Source organism: Ursus arctos, unplaced genomic scaffold, assembly GCF_023065955.2.
Source record: "Ursus arctos isolate Adak ecotype North America unplaced genomic scaffold, UrsArc2.0 scaffold_6, whole genome shotgun sequence".
In the NCBI taxonomy this organism is placed as follows: Eukaryota; Metazoa; Chordata; class Mammalia; order Carnivora; family Ursidae; genus Ursus; species Ursus arctos.
In genome coordinates, this window is record NW_026623078.1 from 45,723,548 (window position 1) to 45,743,388 (window position 19,841).

Below are 19,841 nucleotides of genomic sequence, written 5' to 3' on the forward strand. Positions count from 1 at the left end.
AGGGTAAGGAGTGGCTCTGGTTTCTCAACACGCAAAGGAAAAAAGATTCTCTGCTTAGTTTTACTCTAGCAGACTGTCTGGAACATTACTGCCTGGGATAATTCATCTTGCAATGATTGTGGCCAGTCTATGACTTGCATTTCCATCCTATGTCTATAGCTTTGATGTGACTGAATAGTAAATCCATGCCCCATATACCAATTGTAGGAAGAGACTCTCACCATATTATCAGTTATAAGGAAAATAGACCTGAGGTAGTCAATGATCTTCAGGTGTCTGAAAACTCAGTGCAAATTGACAAGGACAAAAATAGTTAATGAGCTGAAAAAAACCAGAGGTAGTGTAGTTCTGTCATGGTTGGGATGTAGGCACCCAAATGATGTCAACAGGCCTCAGAATCCCCATATTCCTTGTCCTACATTCATTCCTTTGTTTGCTCCATTCTTGGACTAGCTCCCTAAACCACTTGCGGCAAGATGGCAAGATCTCCCACCCTACATCCTCCCAGTGCCAAGTCCAGAGAAAAAGAATTCCCCTACATCTACCTTCAGCAATACCTTGAACAAAAGTTCATACTTGAACAAAAGTTCTGACTCTTCTCTTATTGGCTAAAATTGGGTCATATTCCCAAACCCGAACCAATCATTTTGGCCAGGAAATTGGATACATTCATTGGATTGGGTCACCTGCTCGTTGTGGAAGCAAAGATGGTCTCAACATCACCCAAACCCACACAGAATGAACAGCTGGAATGAGACAATCTCCCAGAAGAAGATGAAGCTACCATTTTTAGAAGAAGGGGAAATGTTTTCCGGGTGACAAAACAAACAAAAAACAAACCCCACAGATGTCAACTCCAAGAACTTTGATTAGATATATACCAAAGTGGGTTGTCTGTGTTCATTTTATTTCCAAAAAGCAAAAAAACATGAGGCATCTGTGTAATTGGGCAAAACTCATCAAAAGAGGAGCTAGGAATAGTTAATATTCCAAAATTCACACTAGGCTTTTAGAAACACGAAACCTAAAGACAAAAGAGAGGATGTAAATTGAGGACACAGGATGTCAGTTCAAGCACCTGAAGCAGGTCACTAAAGCAGGCTCAAAGCAGGTATCCAGTTAACTGAATGAGTGTCATTGAGGCTGGTTCTGAGATACAGCGTAAATATCAAAATTGGGACACCGCATTGACACTGACTTAGACAAGAGCAGGATGAAGGGCTGAGAATCAAGGGGTGAAGCTAAATCTCCTGAACTCATATACGAAGAGTTAAGATCAGTTCTGGAGTCATCAGAAGGGCTCAAATGACATGTAGCTGACAGTTGCATTTCACAGCTTGATTTTATGCACACCTAATGAATTTAAAAATATAATTCAAAAAATATTGTTTCTTATGTAACTCTGAATTTAGTTTTTCTTGACCCTGTGGTTCCAGTTGGGAATCAGATGTCTGGCTCTTTGTAATTGGTGGGACACAGCCTTCTAAGTGTAGGTCTGAATGTATGAATTTTGTTATGGTGAAATGATAACTCTTTCTTTTCAATGAGAATACAGTTAGAAGCAAATATCTGTACTGGAAGGTCAAGGGTGACCTTTTGGCATGTCAGAGAAGTGCAGAGGCCTAGTTTCAGGCAGATACTATATAAGCTCCACACTCCGTATGTGGCCTCTGAAATGTTCTTGAGGGAGTTAGCACTTAATCTGTCAGTAATTCCTGGACATTGCCCTCCTGGCTGTGGAAGCAACCATCTGTCCCAGAATCCTCAGCAGCCAAGACCTTCTCCTATTAGCAATGTCTCTCACTCTTTGGAATCTCAGACAACTCAGAAGAGCATCTAGCCTTTAACTACCCATCCTACTCCCAGGGTCTAGGCCACCTGTGAGAAGTTCTAAATCCATTCCTTCCTCAAAGTTCTGGTAGCCGGAGGACTTGGTTAAGCCCCCAATATAGCACAGGGACCCAAGTGCCAATCAAGACATTACATTAAAACTTGGGAATTCCATACCATCCAAGGTAAATATTCAGGGCTAAATTGAAAAAGAGTAACTTTGGGTTAAACTAGAGTATTTTATGGAGCTATAAAGTCATTCCAAAAATATAACCCTAATAGAAAAATGATGACAGAATTACTGATAATATAATTTTCAGCGTTTCTCTTTCTCTTTCTCAATCTTAATTCCCACCCTCAACACACGCACACACTATTTCCTCATCTCCACCAAAACAGCTTCTGCCTTACACAACATCAGGGAGCAGGAACACCACTTCCACTGCCATTTTGACTGTCTTCTCTTGAATGCAACCTCTGATGAGGGACACCACCCATTCAGAGCAGGGACAGTGTCCCAATTCTCAAACCTCATAAAAATACAAAGCTGGTAGAAAATGTGAACCTGTGCAAGCAGATCAGATACTGAACTCTTCCTGCTGGTTCCTGAAGCTTTACCCACATCTCTACTCTGTATTTCTCTTTAAGTTCCATAGCCATGAATCACCTTGAAGAACTGCTTTTCCTCACACAGATAAAATCTCAAATGAAAACGGAAGTGCATTTTGGATCCATATGCCTGTAAAAAACTTGTTTTTCATTTATATTTTAGGGAAAAGTATTTTCTGAAGTTAGTTTGAGTAATATTTTTGGTATTACTCTCTCCACCTGTGTCACTCTCCCCAGCAACCAAGTTCCTTCCTGATTTATGTAGTCACTTGAGGAAGAACAAAGGTGAGGCTCTCAGCAGTGCCAGGACTGACAGCCACATGAAGGGTTTGTTGTTCAATTTAGGAAATAGTCAACTGTGTTTGCAGAATTGGAGAATTTGTTTTTTAATTTGATTGATTCATCAGCTTCTAGATAATGAAAATTTCAAATTCGATTTACTAATTTAAAAGGATAAATGCCAGAGTCATGTAATCTGTCAAATGAGATCACACCTTCCTTTTTTTTCTTTATATAGAAGTTATACAATTGATATTCTCTAAAACACTTTCTTTGTCTCACTTTTGATTGGAAAAACAAGAGTATGGTGTTGCCCTCAGTGAAATTAATGCATCATCTGGTCTACAATGGTTTGCTGGAATAGAATGAGCAAATGTAAGAATGGACAGGCAACTTGCCATTATGGCCTAATCATCTCTCTCTATTTATGTACTTATTTACCTTTTATCATGTATTTTAGTACTTATATGCCAATCATTTAAAGTAAGATCCTCCATTTTCTTGATCAGTAGACACCAAAGTAAATAGGGTTTCCAAAGTGGAACAAGGGGTCTAGATTAAGCCCATGCCTAGTCACTGAGAGATTTCCCAAGTGCAACACAGTTTCTGACAGAGAAACTGCAATTAACCCTTGTTATAACCTAGAGCATTCGATTTTCAACTGAGGTATAAACCCTCAATGAACAAAGCTTTTGATTTCTAATAAGTAATGACTACAGGCATATCAGCTGCTAATGTTCCTTCGTCATACCCTGTATGCTACAAAAAGCAGACACAGTTCTCATATAACCATACTCTGTCTTCCAAGCTCACTAGATAGTGAGCTTGGCAAACGACAATCACGTAGGAACCTAATAGAAATCTAGAGTAAGAGGATAGAAATGATAGGATCAGTTTTATTGGAGTTGACCTCGGCAGAGATATTTTCTCATATAGACCTAAAGAAAATGCCTCACTTTGAGGACCCCAATCGTGGTCACGAACATATAGATTAAGATTTGAGGTTGCTTTGCCTCTATTTCCGGATCATTTGGTCCAGCAGCTTGCCTTTGGGTAGACCTAGCTTATCAGAAAAGGAATTTCACATCTGCTTGCTTAACCTGTTCCAGCATTAAGGAAATAATGACGTTTTTCTGTAGATCTAAGTGGAATCTGTTTAGGCTATTTAGGGGCAAAGTTGGAGAGTGTGAGTGTGTGGGGGTGAGTGGGGAGGAAGTGGGAAGTAGGTAGTGCAAATGAAATTTAAAAGATGAAACCTCAGGGGGTTTACATTTCAGACCCATGCTATCCCAGATTAGTGATATGCACCTCTAGTGGGACTCAAGAGAGACACATTAGCCTAAAATAAGATGCCGGCCACTTAGGAAGGGTGGAAAGGCCACCATTTAATCACCAAGACTCCATAAATGAAACCATGCGACCTCCTGTGATGTTCCTACTACACTCTAGCATTATTTCCTGGCAGGAAAGGGCTGATAAAGGACACACTTTGAAAATCATACCATTGTTGTAGAGAGAAAACTATGGACAAGCAGTGTTTGAGCTGTGGGGAGGAGGGGGCAGAGGAAAGAACATCTGGGGGCCATCCACGATGCTGCAGCAGATTTATTCCTCACCGAGCCTGCTGTTGTATCATTTTACCCTTCCAGAAAATGGAGATGAAGTGCTCACTTATTATACCTTACCAAGGGAAGCTTCATACATTAATGTAAAATATTTTGAAAATGTCACATAAAATCTATTATAGAAATACAAGATGTTACCAGTGATTTTTCTCTGGCAGGATATATCAGAGGGGACTAGCCTCCAAGAGGAATGGAATTGTAGTTTCTAGCCCCCCTTGCTGGACAGTCAATGTAAAAACATCAGTTCCTCAGCTTCCAGCTGCACAGCAGATGTTCCTGGGAGAGAAGGTTGAGGCAGAGCAACTGGTCTGGCTCAGTGTTAGAATTCTCGTTCACAGCCTCATTTCAAGAGCTCTCACTGGGTCCCCATTTGGGCTGGGGGTACTTAGATGGGGAGGTTACCCTGCCTCCTTCCCAAGTGGAGAAAAGAGAAATAATTAAGTTCCTTGAAAAACAATAATATATTTCAACTTTTTTTTTTTTTAAGTGTGCCATGGCATTTTTCCCCCATGGCATTTTTACAACTTGTCTGTGAAATTTTATAACCACATTCAGAAAAACAGCCTCTACTGGGGTGACAGCTTTAACACAGCAGAGAGAAAGGGATAGAAGGTAATCACATCTAACCAAAAACAACAGGGAGCATCCAGTCAACAGAATGCAATTACTGGGATGGAAATGTGTGGCTAGGACATCAGGCTTTAATAACCCACGTGATCTTAGGAGATGTACCATCCGATCTTTGATAATGACACAGACACACTCAGAAAGAGACACCAATATGGGATGCTTTTAACAGGGGCTGTCCTCTCTTCTCTGCCTCCTTCTTACATGTCTAAAAGAGGTTAGTGAACCGAACCTTTGAAGGACATTTGGAAGGCAGCAGACGCAGCTTGAATGTTGGGTGGTTGTTTTTTAATGGACTTGTCAGCAGCCATTCTCATTTGCAATAGAATTCCTTTTCTCCCTTACCCTTTCTCAGGTTTGTGTTTTCCCAGTGCTGTGCCAATGCTGAATAATTTACAAGGGTAGAAAAAGAAAACTGTCACTATCACAGTCCCAGGGCTCTCCACTCACTCATCTGTCACATGGTCAAATGTCACTGGTGCCATTATTTGTGAGGGGTGAGATTAACGCCACGGAGCTACTTGCCTCCTTTCTTTATCTATTGTTAATGGTACTGAACGCCAGTGTATTTTTTTTAAGAGCTGGTTGCCATTTCTGCAACAAATGTCCCACCTAAGGAAATCCAAATAACTGACCTCCTCATTCCATCTCTTCCTTTCATCTGTCTTCATCTGTTTCTTCTTATCTGGCATTTCCACCCACAGCATAAAAATACAAATCTAGTTAGAACTGTATTCAGAAGAAATGCCAGTGTTCAAAGTGATCCCAGTCGTGTTGGTTCTGCTTCTTATTAGGAAAGAGAGAGAGAGAGAGAGAGAAAAGACCATCCCAGTTGCAATAATAAGGAGCCACAGTGAATCACAGAAGGAGCCAACAAAAGATCCCCTGCACACAGATGGCACTTTGCAGAAGGGAAATCAGGGCCATGGCTCTCAGAGGAATTACCAAAGTACAGAAATGCAAGGATCAACATTTTTTTTTCCTTACCAAGAGGGTAAAATACCAGTATCAATTATACAAAGGAAAAGGAGGAAAAGATTGTAAAATAATAACAAACATATAATTTTAATATAGTAGAAAAAATAAATGCCATATAGGTTGATGCTGATGTTAACTCATGAAAATTTATTGCTGTGCATTAAACATGGACAGGAGAGTGCCCATCCCTGATTGAAGACCAACCTCTGCAAAGAATGATGTAAAAATTTGAAAAGCTCCTGTTTTTCAGTGTCTCAAATGTGAATATACAGAAATAATGATAGCCAATATCAACAGAGGACTTAATAAATGTATTAAATGTATTATTACACTTTATCCTTATAAAGATTGGTATTACTATCCTCATCTTACAGAAAAGAAAACTCGGGCACAGAAAGTTTATGTAAATGGTCTAAGTAAGTGGTAGCGGATCTGAGACTAGCCCATAGAGTAAGACAGTGAAGTTCCATCTGAAAATGTGTATCTAGTCCAGACTGAAGAATTGGAGAAGACTGAAAATTTTAATTTACTCTTACGAGCTTGGGTCAGGTTAACAACCTTAACAAAGCCTATACCATTTGTTTCTGCCTCTTCTCGTTTCAGTGCCAATTGACTGAATACAATGCTTAAGAATTAACTTGCTCCTGGCCTGTTGAGTGAGCTAATTTGAAGTGACTATAATTCGTTTGCTTCGTGCTCCTATTCATGACATATGATTGGATCGTGGCTCCGATTAATTAACAGGTAAGGTACAGGCGCGGGTTATCCTGTCCGGTGTTGTCTTCTCATTCTTCAGTGTTTCTTTGTGCTTCCTTTTGGTTTGCTTTGGGGGAAACCCTGGTATCTTATCTCCTGTGATACGTTAGAAGGGTAGATAAAGACACGGAGCAGCTCTGATCTCATTAGCTGCCTTAGAAGGGCAGAGAGGAATTGAGGAGATCTGCTATCTTATTCTCTGCTAGCAGATAAGTGCTCTCAAAGAGCTACAAAGGCAAAATCCCCAAGGAACCTACAATAAAGAAACTTGGGTCATCTTGTGAAGAGACTCAAGCTGAAACTCAAGAGCTGTTTTTGTGAACACACAAAGTGATCTGGAGAATCAAGCTTGACCGGGAACACACAGGTCACTTTTTTCAAATGCCAAGTAAAAACCTCGACTTCCAGGGTAAAGCTCCGGAACCTTCTATCTCTTAGTTTTAAGGGAGTAGAGGTTGACAGTGGTGCAATTATTTGGGATGTTATTAGGCCTATGAACAAATGGATGCTACATGTCAAAAGAGAGACTGCAGCCAACAAATTTAACACATAGACCACCTCTAGAATCAGTCATTTGCTCCAACTGCCCTCTGCTTATGCTAATGGTGATGCAAAGTCACCAAATCCAATGGGAAGTTAGCATCCTGTAGACACAACTATGGATGGATACAGGCCTGTGGAAGTTAAACAAATGCTGCAAAATGATGGTTTGTTCACATTGAACCAGTCTTTTCTAGTTTCAGATACTTAACAGCATCAAAAACAAAAAAAGCTTGGAAAAAGTGGTGGTGCAAAGTCATTGTAGGAAACTACTAGTGGTTGCCCTTAAAGATATGAATAAATGTAAATGTTCCCAGGAGGAAAAGGAGCCCATTCTTGCAAAACTAACAACTGATGAAAATGAAGTTTGTAAGTTCTGTCATGTACTCCCAACCCTTTGAGCAACAAAGAGTAGCAACGTGGGACTTCTCAGACAGGCTCACTAAAGAACCATCCTTTGCAATGTTTCATCCATCAAAATACTACTGTTGTTAAAACTCAAGAATACTGTAAGGGCTCTCTGGAATGGAAATCCTGAGAGCACAGAATGGTTATGAGGTCTTGCTTCAACTTCCAAAATTTATCTTTCTTCCAGGTTTCTGATTAAGTTTCTCTAGCATTCTTCACGGGACGAATCTTTCTGGGTCCTAGACCCATAAACATAAATTAATAGAAAACCAATTGTTTGAGGGAAAATTTTAAAGAATTTATGTTGACAGTCATTTTAAGTGATTCATTACCCAGCAGAATCTTAACCCCCTTGAGCCCTTTAGAGTGTATAATAATAATCCTTTACCCCACTGAGAAAAAAAAATCCATGAATATTGTCATTCGAAAGCCAAACACACTGATTCATTCAGTCTCTTGTTCAGTTAATGATTATTGTTGCAGATATTCTATGCAAAGCACTGTGCAATGCACTACTGATTAAAATACGACCCATTCCTAACCTCAGGAAGTTTGTAGTCCACTGGGGAGAAAAGGACATGCAAACTGATAAATAGAATGTTACATGAAATAATGGGAATAGACCCAGTGTTTTATGGGAAACACCCGTTCTTTTGTTGAGAGGGACACCCTGGACCAAGTTACTTGTCTTTATACCATGTAACCAAGGGTGTCATTTTTAAAATGAATATAACCATTTCTATATTTCTGAAGTAGAAAGGAAATATTTTAAAGTATCTTAGCATATTCACATTGGCAATGAATTGGTTTTTTAACAGTTAAATTTATAACTCATTGAAGTAAACTTGAAAAAAATGCTAATTTAATAAATTACTGTAATTTATTACATAAAATGAGATAATTCACACTTTTTCATTAATTCATACATATCGTCCTACAAATTTGTGAGGTTGTAATACATACTTGATTTCTTAATTCAGGCATCAGTGAAGCTAGCCTCAGCCTACTCAGGTGTGCAAACATTTATAATCAAAGACGTTCTTAATCAAAATAGGCTTTAGGAGGTAATTGTACCACTGTAAGATATTTGGGGAACAACTGAATTGTACACTTTGTAGGGCCCTTATAAAATGTAGGGCCCTTTAGCTGTATTCATAAACACATACACACAATATATATGTATATCCATGCTGACCCTACAAATCATAAAGCTCAGTTTTGTATACATGCTACATCAACATAGGTCTCAGATCCTTCAACACAGTCTTGACTCCATGTATTTTTCCCCATTGTCAGACTCAGAACCAAATGTGTCCATATGTGGAGTTACATATGTATATATGAGTTTCTTTTACAAAATGTTATTGGTTTTCAATTATTGTTACTAAAACAATAGGCATACCAAGAGAGCAAGTTTCAGATGTATGAGCAATAATTGTGCAGTAGATTTATATGGAGCAAGATGGAAATTAGATATAGCACTGGTAACATGTTCCTAGGAATTCATTAGCACATAGATTTTTTGAAATAGTAAAGCCACAACCTACTTGAAAGTATTTATAGTAGTCAAAGATCAGTATGGACATTTGTAAACATTCCAGAAGATGACTGGACAAAATAATAGGAGTAAATATTATTATTTTCTTTTACTAAAAGATTCCTTTTGTCTGATTACTAACATGCATACTGCAAGCTTCTGAAAGGAAAAGTGTTTCCAAACAGATGGAATTCATTTAAATAAGAAAGGTAAGAGGAGTGCAGAAAGAGGAGCAATGGCTCCTGATATTACCATATGAAAGTACTGTCTAGATCATATGACTAACAGCCAAGTAAGTCTGCTATGATGACCCATATTATAATAATCTGTTGCTGAACATTTCACACCAGCCATGTGTAGAGTTTTTAAAACCGTTTTGATTTTTACTAAGTACTGTTATTACTATTATTGGTATTATTATACTTATCACCTTACTTCATATAATGCTTCTTTTGGCAAACTTTAAATCACCATACAGATATTAATCTCCACAACAACTTCACAAAGCAGATACACCACATGCTTATGAAATGAGCTCTATGTATTCAAGGTTGCAACGCACCCTTTCTCTTTAACCAGAACTACCACTCCATTGCAGAGCTAGACATCTCCATTTATGTATATATGTATGAATGTGTTAGGATTCTTTGTTGTAACAGAGCAAGAGCTAACTGTATTTATCTTAAAAGGGCCGTTTATAATTAAGACAGAAGTTATAGTTCAGACACAAAGGTATCTATCCAATCAGACTGGACCAAGGGATCGCAAATCCACCCTGAATCCAGGTAGCTTCTCTCTACAAATCTGCTTCATCATTTCTCTCTGTTGATTGCCCTTCTTAGCCTTGCAGTAATTTGTGGAGCTATGATGGCACGCCATGGCTTCTGAGTTTAGGTGTCTGTCATTCAAAAGACAAACATAGACTGAACTAGAGTAATTTGGTCCCAATTCTAAAGTTCCTGGAAGAAAAATCTGACTGGACAAGCTTAGGTCAGATGTCCACTCCTAGTCCAACAAATCCTGGCCAAGGGGCAGGATCCAGAAGAACAAATATGACTCCTGAGGTGTCTGGTTAAATAAATAAGAAGCAGCTAAGGGTTGGAGGACATCAGTATAAGACAAGCACATCTTTCCACAGGTGACTCTGACAACTAATGAATTATTAATAGTACTTTATATTTTACAAAAATATTTCACATATATTTTTAAATTTAACCTCATTTGATCCTCACAGTACCCTCCAGTAGATATCATTATTCCTGTATTGCCATGAAGAAATAGGATTTGGAAAGACTATGGAGCTTGCCCCAAACCACGCAGCTAGAATGTGAAAGAGCCAGAACTAAAATTCAGATTTTCTGACTCCCGATTCAGTACTCTACAACAGTAGTTTCCAAATTTGTTAGCCTGTGGATAAACTTGAAGGCACATGTTTCTGTTCTTTATTTTTTTTCCTAAAACAGGACCTCCAGTCTCTTCCCTAAGACATTTCCCTCCCCACACCCTTACAGAATATACCTGGGGATCCTCAAAAGACTGGCTCACATGTATTCACAAACCAGTTTGCCAACCAGACTTGCCATGACTTACCTTCTCTATTCAACTTTCCTTGCTGTTCCTCCCCATCCCCCACTCCCATCAATTTCTACCTCCCTCCAAGGAGCCTGAAGACTCTCCCTGCTGACTCTATTGGCAAGGCCCAGCCTCAGAAACCTGGTGTTCTCTCCAAAGGAGTTCTCTCTGATGTTTCCAAAGCTGCCCCTCATTGAAGTTGTAGAGCCATGCTGAGGTTCATATGAGTGATGCAATGGCCCTCTCTGTCTCTCATCACACCAGGTCACCTAGGCCATGAAGCAACTTAGATGGAGCCAAGTCCCATAAAATATGTCAAAAACAAATTCCTTCTCCTAATCCTGACCTCTCTCTTAATAGCGGCCCCAATAACATTGCAGGGGACATACAGGCAGGCGGCATGTTCTGGACATCCCTTGCACTTCTCTGTCTCTCCCACTCACTATTTGTCTATCATTTATTCACTCACCCTTCCATCTATCCACTCACCCAACAGGTGTTTTTTTATTATGTACCGCATATGAAAAGGTGTTTTGGGTGTTTGGAGGCACAGTGGTCAACAGAAGTGTCAAAATTTGTCCCCTCTCTGGGCTTACTTCTGGTTAAGGAATGGGAAATGAAAACAAATGAACGAATAGAATAATTTCTGACAGAGAGGGAAAAAACACATCAGAGTATTGGGGCAAATAGTCACTCATTAGGTGGAGAGCAAATTTAGATGGGGCGATTTTTTGAATAATTGGCATAATCTATAAATTTGATTTATATAAAATAGATCCATCCTTGCAAAATTTAAAGGCAGAAAACTTTAGGGAAAGGGAAGAGTGTGAATAAAGGTTTTGGGGGGAAATAGCTTGGTGTCTTTGAGGAACAGGAAGACTGGAGTCTCTGGAGAATGGTGGGAGGTGAGGTCAGGGGCAGGGGCTGAGTCATAGAGACTTTGTAGTCTTTTTATTCAGTGGGAAGTCACTGAATGTTTTCTGAGTGGAGAGCAGAACAGTGTTAAATGGTTACTCTGGCTATAGGAGAGAAAATAAAGCATAAGTATCAAAAAGGAAAAAGAAAAACATTTTTTTTATTACTTACTCCTTCCTTCCTTGCACTATGAATAAATAAACAAGTAAATGTTCACGTTTGTCAAGTTTTGCAAATACTTGCTGGTGACAAAGGGAAAAATTTGTTGTCTAAAATGAAGCACTGGCCAGGACGGAATTCTTTTACATGTAAACATTCCTTCAACACAATTGTTTGAGCTTGCAGTACAGCCCAGGTAGTATGTTGGGCACTAGAGAGGTAACACAACAGAGTGCAAAACCCTGTCCTCCAGGACCCTTCAGTCCCAGGGGACATCCAACAAGAAAAATAATTCCAATTCAGTGTGATCTATTGCTGTGTTACAACTCACTCGCAATATCCAGGCTCCAATCAACTGACATTTATCGTCTCACAATTTCAGTGGGTCAGGAATTTGGCAGCAGCTGGGGTAGGTGGGTTCTGGCTCAGGGTCTCTCGTTAGACTGCAGGCAAAATGTTGGCCCGGGCTGCAGTTATGCGAAAGCTTGTTTGGAGTGTAAGTATCTGCTTCCACGATGGCACCTTTGCACAGATCTTGGCTGGAGGCCTCAGTTCCTTGTCATGGGGCCTCTTCATAGAGGCCATAGAGGTGCTGGAGTGACTTCATGACATGGCAGCCAGCCTCCCCAGAGAGAGCAGTCCAAGAGAGAACAAGGAGGAAAACACAATGTCTTTTTATGACCTAATCTGGGTAATGACACACAGTAATTTCTACTAAGTTTTATTCTGTAGAAGCCAGTCACTCAACAGAACCCACACTCAAGGGGAAGGCAATTAGGGTTCACATCGAAAAGGAAGGAGCATCAAAGAATGATGGACATTTCAAACCGCCATCCACACATGTGATAAAGTAAAGCTATGGCAGCAGCACATGGCATCCTTAAGCCAGGCTGGAAGAATCCTATGTCTTCCAGCAGGAAAGCTGAGACAGGGTGTGGTGGTGGAGAGGAGTTCAAATAGCACCCCAGGCAGAAGGAAGAGCCAGGGAACTATTCTGTGAAATAAGAAAGTGCCAGGCATTAGGGAATCGAAGTGCAGCATCCCACTAAGTTTATGAAGTTAGTAATTGTCAGGGAGCCCTTCACTTTCTATACCACCAAGAAAGGAAAAATGCTGTCACTTAAGTCGATGAACCACTGATCGTAAGACACATCTTTGTTTCAGAGGTGTAAAGTTATGAAATGAAATGAAAGTGCATTTTAGAATCGTGAGACTGTTATATTGATATTGCTAAGGCCTGGAAGGAGGTAGGAGAGTGTGAAGTTTGAAGCTGGAAAATTGATGGGGGCCAGAAGATGATGGATCCCAGAAACGTGGAAGTTCAGCCTTTAGCCTATCATCCATGGGAAGTCTTAGAGGTTTCAGACTGAATAGTGAATAGTCGGATCATCAGATCCGCATTTTAGAAATATCACTGTGATTGCAGTGCACAGAATGAACTGAAGGAAGGCCAGGAGACCAGGTAGGCATCGGTTGTAGTAAAAATGCAGAGCAGATAAGACGGTGACTTGAGCAGCAGTCGGTGGCAGTGGATGGATTGTAGAGATAAAAGAATCAGCCAGAGCTTGTGATTAATTGGATGTGGAGGTGGGAGAAAGGAGAGTAGGCTCTATACTATTAAAACATTGCACCACCATAAATTTTACCCAGCGACAACATGTAGAGTTTTAATATCTTTCTGATTGTTATTAATTACCATTATTGGCATCATTTTTCTTATCACTTCATATTTTATTATCTCGTTGGGACTGGCTGAATTCATGTTATTTAGAGAGACAGTATGATATAGTGAAAATGCAAAGACTTGGGAGACAAAACAGATTGTTATGTAATGCTGGCTTCATCTTGTCGCCGCAAGTGAACTTGGGCAAGATACCTGACCTCTCCAAGAGGGTCTCCTCACACTGTATGTGAGGACGCAGTGTCTCTCCTGCTGCCGGTGGTTGTGTGGAACACAGAACGTTTATATTAAGTGTCTGACCCAGTGCTTCATTGTCTTCCATGCAGTGGGTGCTCAATTAATGGTCGCTATTATTAGAACATTCATACAACATTTAATTTGACAAGCCAAATGACCATTTAGTTGGTTATTTTTCACAGCAATTTTATGAAATAATGGAGATGGTAATGAAAAAGGATGAAGTCATTAAAGAAGGTGGAGGATAGAAGGAATCACATTGTTGCTTCTACCTTCATCCTCCAAGGACATTTCCCAGTAATGACCATCTGTGTGAAAGTTCAAGAATCCATGTACAGGATATCCTGCCAATGAGTAAGGGATAATTTTGCAAGTTCTTCACAATTAAACAGGATGTTAATGGATATTTCATGAATTTTTAAATGTGAGTTTCATTGTCAAGTAAGTTTAAGAAATGCTGGGTTTTGTTAAACCAGTTTCTTTTCTACAGAATTCACCAAAGCTTTAAATATTCTCAAGTCTGCTGTAAATCTCCAAGAAGGGAGATACGATGCAGCATCTTCTAAACTTATTTGATGATGGAAATCTTTTGAGACTAGTTTTCCACAGAATACAAGTTTGGGGAATTTTGCAGCAGACTGTATTTTCTTGAATATCTGCATCTTGAATGTATTCTGTCTTTACCCTACTTTAGAAATAGCGACCATCTCTGAAAGACATGGTAAAAAAAAATTTTTTTTGTTTATGACTCAGGAAAAAAAGAATCTTAAAAACACCCTAATATTAGGACCTTCTTATTCCTTAACATTGGTGGTCAGGAAAAATTAAAAAGAAGAAACAATAAATGTCATGGGAAGTACAGAAAAATTAAGCACTCCTGTTTTATTTTTATGTGCATATACAATGTGATAAGTGATGCTTTTGAATAACAAGATTATAAACCCACGTAAGGTATAAAGAAGCTTTCCCTGTATATATTTCAAGCTTGTGGAGGCTATGAAGAAACCAAAACAATGAATAATTATCTTTAAAAATATACATTTATCCATCCCCCTTATCTGTCGATTTGGGAGTTATCAGATAGAGACATAAGTATCTATATACTTAAGTATCACTGCTAATTACAACAGTATACATATAACACTAGAATATCACAGAAATCAGTTGAACAATGGTACCCAGGAAAAGATAAAAGAACCAAAGTACATCAGTGGTTGGCCATTAAATTTAATTTTCTAGTAGCACTGGTATTAACATCAAATCTAATATCTGTGGTTGAGAAAGGCTTGAAGAGTCTGGTCTAGTTAGTACACTGACTCATCTCTCATCCCATAATACCTTTGAAGGTGTCCTAACTTTCCTCCTCCATCAATATCAATGTCAAGACTGAATGGCCTGATTCTCGGCATTTTAGTGTATGGTTTTCTAGGTTGGTCTGTACCTTTAGTAGACTGTCAAGCATCATATTTTTTATTTGGATATCTCAGCGTATAGTCAGGATATTTTCCACTGACTCCTGAACATGCTTTATGGAATCGATCTTCTGAGTTAACATGACTTCTGCAAAACAGAGTTATAATGAAAACCTCATTGCTCCAAAATCATGTCGTTGGCATTACAAGTTATCTACATATTTCTGCAAAGATAATGTCTCTGTGGAGCCCACTCACCTTTGTTTTTTTAACACAAGAAGCAAGTCTCTGTGTCAATTTTCAGAAGTATATGTGTTATACATTAGATTCTGTCCAACAGGCTCTCCCTGTGCGGTGATCCCTCTTATCATTGCTACAAATTGTCAGTGCCCCAGTGAAATGAAGATATTGATTTCGCCATAACTCCTTTCACCACCTCCATAGGAGGCTCTTTCTCCAGAAACAGAAAATGCATTAAAACCCCATGCTGTCACGAGGTAGATTAATGCCCTGTGTCACAGCTCTCCTTGGAAACTGCATCAAACACCAAGCATTAGAACTGGATTAGGAGCCACTGAGACCTTTGAACATCCTAAGATTGCCCTTCTCTTCTGTCCCATGTGAACAACGGTGCCATTTGCAAATTGAGTCATGACAATGAAAATGCCTAGAGACAGGAACGCACAGATGCCCTGGTGTCAGGTCCGTACACACAAAGCAAGAGTGGACAGTCATGTGGATAGTAAATCAGGCGGCATAATCAAACTGGGTAAGAAAAGGCAGAAAATTGGGGAATGTCTGCCACCTGAAAATGCTTTCGAAATATAACACAAAAAAGAGACCTAGGGAAAGAAGTGATTTATCTGAGTGACTTGTTGACCCATCAGAGGTCCCATTCTCCTGAAACTTCATCCAGTACTTGCTTCCTGATCTCAGCCTTCTGGAATAATAACTTTTGCTGCTTCCAAGTTGACCCCTCCCTACTTTTTTATTATCCCTTGGAACTGATATTCACCCAAGGCTCCCTGATACACCCCTTAGTTGAGCTTATTACTGGCTTTTGTATTCTCATTTCTAATTTAACATGACCCTAACTTCAGTTTCTTACCAGAACACTTTAAGCGGACTTGGCATTACTCCCATTATATAAACCATTTGTCTCTTCTCATAACAAAGAGCTTTTCCTTTTGGACAGAAGGACAGTGACTATTAGGGAGAATGTAATTCTGGCCCTGATGAACACCTAAAACAGTCTGATGAAAAACCGTTGTTTCTGTTTTCTGTTAATGACCTTCGTGATGGCCCAAGGCGTTCAGAAGGCCATAGGCAGGAATCAAAGAAAGTTTATAAGGGCATTACATGTAGCCTCGCAAGCTGTTTAATGTACAACTTCAAAAGGCGCCAGGTACTTGTGCTGCAGTATGATGGGTGTCCATTGTGGTCATATAGTTCATTATTGAAACCATCCTAGATGGCTGTTCTACACATACCCAGACATATGATAAAACCAGTGAGAGGCTGGGTATTGCAGGAGGTAGAGTCTACTTCAAGGTGAATTCGAGTATTCTTCAGGCATTCCAGTTGGCATTTGTTAATTCATAATAAGAAGTCACTGGCCTTCCATGATATTCACTCATCATTCCAATATGAAACATGTATTACTAACCTATAAATTCCTTCCTTTTTATCTAAGACATTGAACAAAATTAAATCATGCTCTGACATCTATTTCAGGAGGACATGGATGTCCGAATCTGGGACACATTGGCATCCAGCATTGTGTTGGACAATTTCTCAGACTGAACTAGAGGACCAGCCCCTAGGACTAGCACTTCCACCATCCTGTAGAAACAGGATTTCAAACCTTGAAGTTTATCTCCAAAAGCAAATAATTCAGATGGTGGGGAAAATAGATATACTCTATTATGGTCAGGAATGGGCAATCTAAAGAAGATTATGTTACCAAATGGGCATATCTAGGAAGGGCAATAGCAACCAATGCAAACCAGGTAGGTCACATCTTGTCTTTTTCTTCTAGAATGTTTTTTGGTCACATGCCTAGAGATAGGCTTTCAAAATTCTGGATGAAGATTGCAGGTTCTATGACTAGATATCCATAGTCTAGTGTTTTCAAAGAATTTCATGAGTCAAGTTCTGACCCTTTAGGGTATCTACCACTCACAAGAAAACAATCATTTGTTAATTGATTCTCCATTGATCATTTCATGAAAGTGCAACTATTGGTGCAGAAGAGGCCCTTTCTAGTGCCATCTGGATGGGAAGACACTTCTCTTTATAGTTCTTTGTTGGTAGGTGCTGGCTGCACAGATAGTTCTGTTATCAGCAAGAGCAGTGAGGGCATTCACAACACCAATCATGCTCATCAAGATTGGGAAGAACCCAAATCCTCTCCCAAGATAACAGGAGAGATTACCTTCAATGCCTTTGTGAGAAATAAAAACCCCTATAAAAAGCCCAAATCTATTTATTCTTTCACCTTACCCCACAGTTGTCCCTAGAAAAATGTCTGAATTGATTTTATCACAGCTTGCCACCATCTCAGGGCTGTGGTCATCCTGGCTCATGGGCCTGCTCACAACAGCCAACACAACCAAAAAATTTTTAAGAACTTTTCAGATACATTGGAATTCTCCAAACTGGATCATTTTGGACTAGAGACCCTATTTCTGAAGGACTTCCTCTGCTCAGCCATTAAAATACCTGTAACCTCTGTACACACACCATTCCCAATCCGAGTGCCCGCAGAACAAATGCATGGATCTCTGCCATGTCCACGGGACTACAGCACCTATCTCAAGGATGATTGTAAGACCTGTCTTTACTCCACCCTTTCTTCCCCCTGACTTGACCTAAGCAATACAATCCTCACGTCAAACTCATCTTTTTTGTGTTCATCAATCCCTGTGACGCTAACCGAACTGCCAGCGGTTCTGAATGTCAGATGTAAGGCAGGGCGAGAAGAGCTCAGAGATGAAATTGGACATGAGAAGAATCACATGGTGACAGGCTTGCTATGCCATTCAGATGGGTTTAGACTTTATTCCATAGGCAAAGGGGAACCAGGAAAGAGACACACCTACTCATAGTTCCTCCAATGAGGACCCACGCCTCCCCTGGTTCCCTCGATGACATCTGGATTCAAGAGATCCTAATGATCAGATTATGAATTACAAATAGCTCAATGGTAAGTTAGTCTAAATCTTTAAGTGTGACAGGAGCAGGGATTTTTTTTCTCATTTATAGATATATTTGGTTTAGAATGGAACTTTATTTTTGGCAACTGCAACACTTCATGGCAACTTTCAACGTATACCTCAAATGTGCGTTAACAGAATTGAAGCTTGATTAAAATGAGGGCTGGAATACAAAAGTTAAATAAAAAACGTAAATGGTGAAAAAAAACAAGTTGGATTTCTAAACTTACTTTCACTTTGATCATCGAAGGTGTTATATATTACATTTTGATAGCTCAGAGAGTGACTGAAGTGGTAAATTTATAGAGTATCATTTCATTTAAATGAACAGCAGGATGTATTTGCAGAAACAGATTAATGTTTCTTGGAAATTTATTAACACCTGCTTGTTTCTCTACGCTCTCGTAGCTAGTGGATTTTCTATCTATCATATGTAAATCTCATTCTTATTTTTTAAAATAAAAGGCAATGAAAGTGAAAGATCTGTTTCACACATTAAAGCTAGGGACGAATGCAGTCAGATGTGGTCGACGCCCCACTGTTAAGAAGGGTGTTGAGACACTTTGGAAAGCCTGAGGGGAGAACCAAAGAGGGCACCACAAAAAAGAACCGGCTGTTCCTCCCTCTTGCTACTAAGTGGGTATGTTGCCTACGAGAGGAAAAGAATTTTCCATTTGAGGTTGAAACTTCCACAGCTGACTAGGGAGGATTCTAAAATCAGTGTGATGGCTATAGGAAGAAGTTTTCTGTCCCAAGCACTTAAATGACCCAGAATCGCCTTGGGACCCAGAAGAGACTGTTGGACCCAGACACCCATCCTGCCCCTACCTTGGACTTTCAAGTTCTTGCCACCAGATATGCATTTGGGACACAGCCCTGCTCTGACTCATAGACTGACAGATGATCTTTGCCCACCCTCACAATCTTTATTTTGGTGTTTCACTCCAAAATATTTAGGAGTTCTTTATTCTCAAATCAGGGTCAGAACGTGGTTCATATTTTTTTGTGATGCTTTCTCACATCTTTAACATCAGAGGTAGAATGTACGATTTCTTCCTTCTACGTTGTATATTATTCTTGAATTTAATGGCAAGGGGATCTTTTCTTTCCCTCTTAAAATGAAATTAAATAAAGAATTTCAAATCAGAGGCTCTCTTTAAGATCTGGGTCTCAGGAAAATGTTTAATTTAAGGTGCATTTTATATGCATTTATGGGGTTTTTTAGACATGGAGGTGGTTGACCAAACTTTAACACATCATACGGTGTGGCACATGGTGTGATGGCCACATAAAGGCAAACGAAGAAGGCGGAACTCTTTAGAGTTTCCACAATCTTATTTCATTTTGGGCTTGGATATAGAAAGAAAAATTTGTATTCATAACAGCTAATACTTTAAACTGGATCAAAATTTTAGAGCCTGAGAGACCCAGCTGGTTTTTCAGATCAGGCATCAGAGCTTG

The 19,841-nt window shown here is 39.5% G+C and overlaps 1 long non-coding RNA gene across 2 annotated transcripts in view; it reads left to right on the plus strand.

Annotated features, from left to right (window-relative positions):
• The window catches only part of LOC125281050 (uncharacterized), a 147,561-nt gene that overhangs the window by 122,770 nt on the left and 4,950 nt on the right, over positions 1 to 19,841 (plus strand). For both annotated transcript variants that reach the window (XR_007188040.2, XR_008957751.1), the window contains one exon: positions 6,552 to 6,692. This is a non-coding gene — a long non-coding RNA (uncharacterized LOC125281050). The remainder of the gene's footprint in view (positions 1 to 6,551; positions 6,693 to 19,841) is intronic.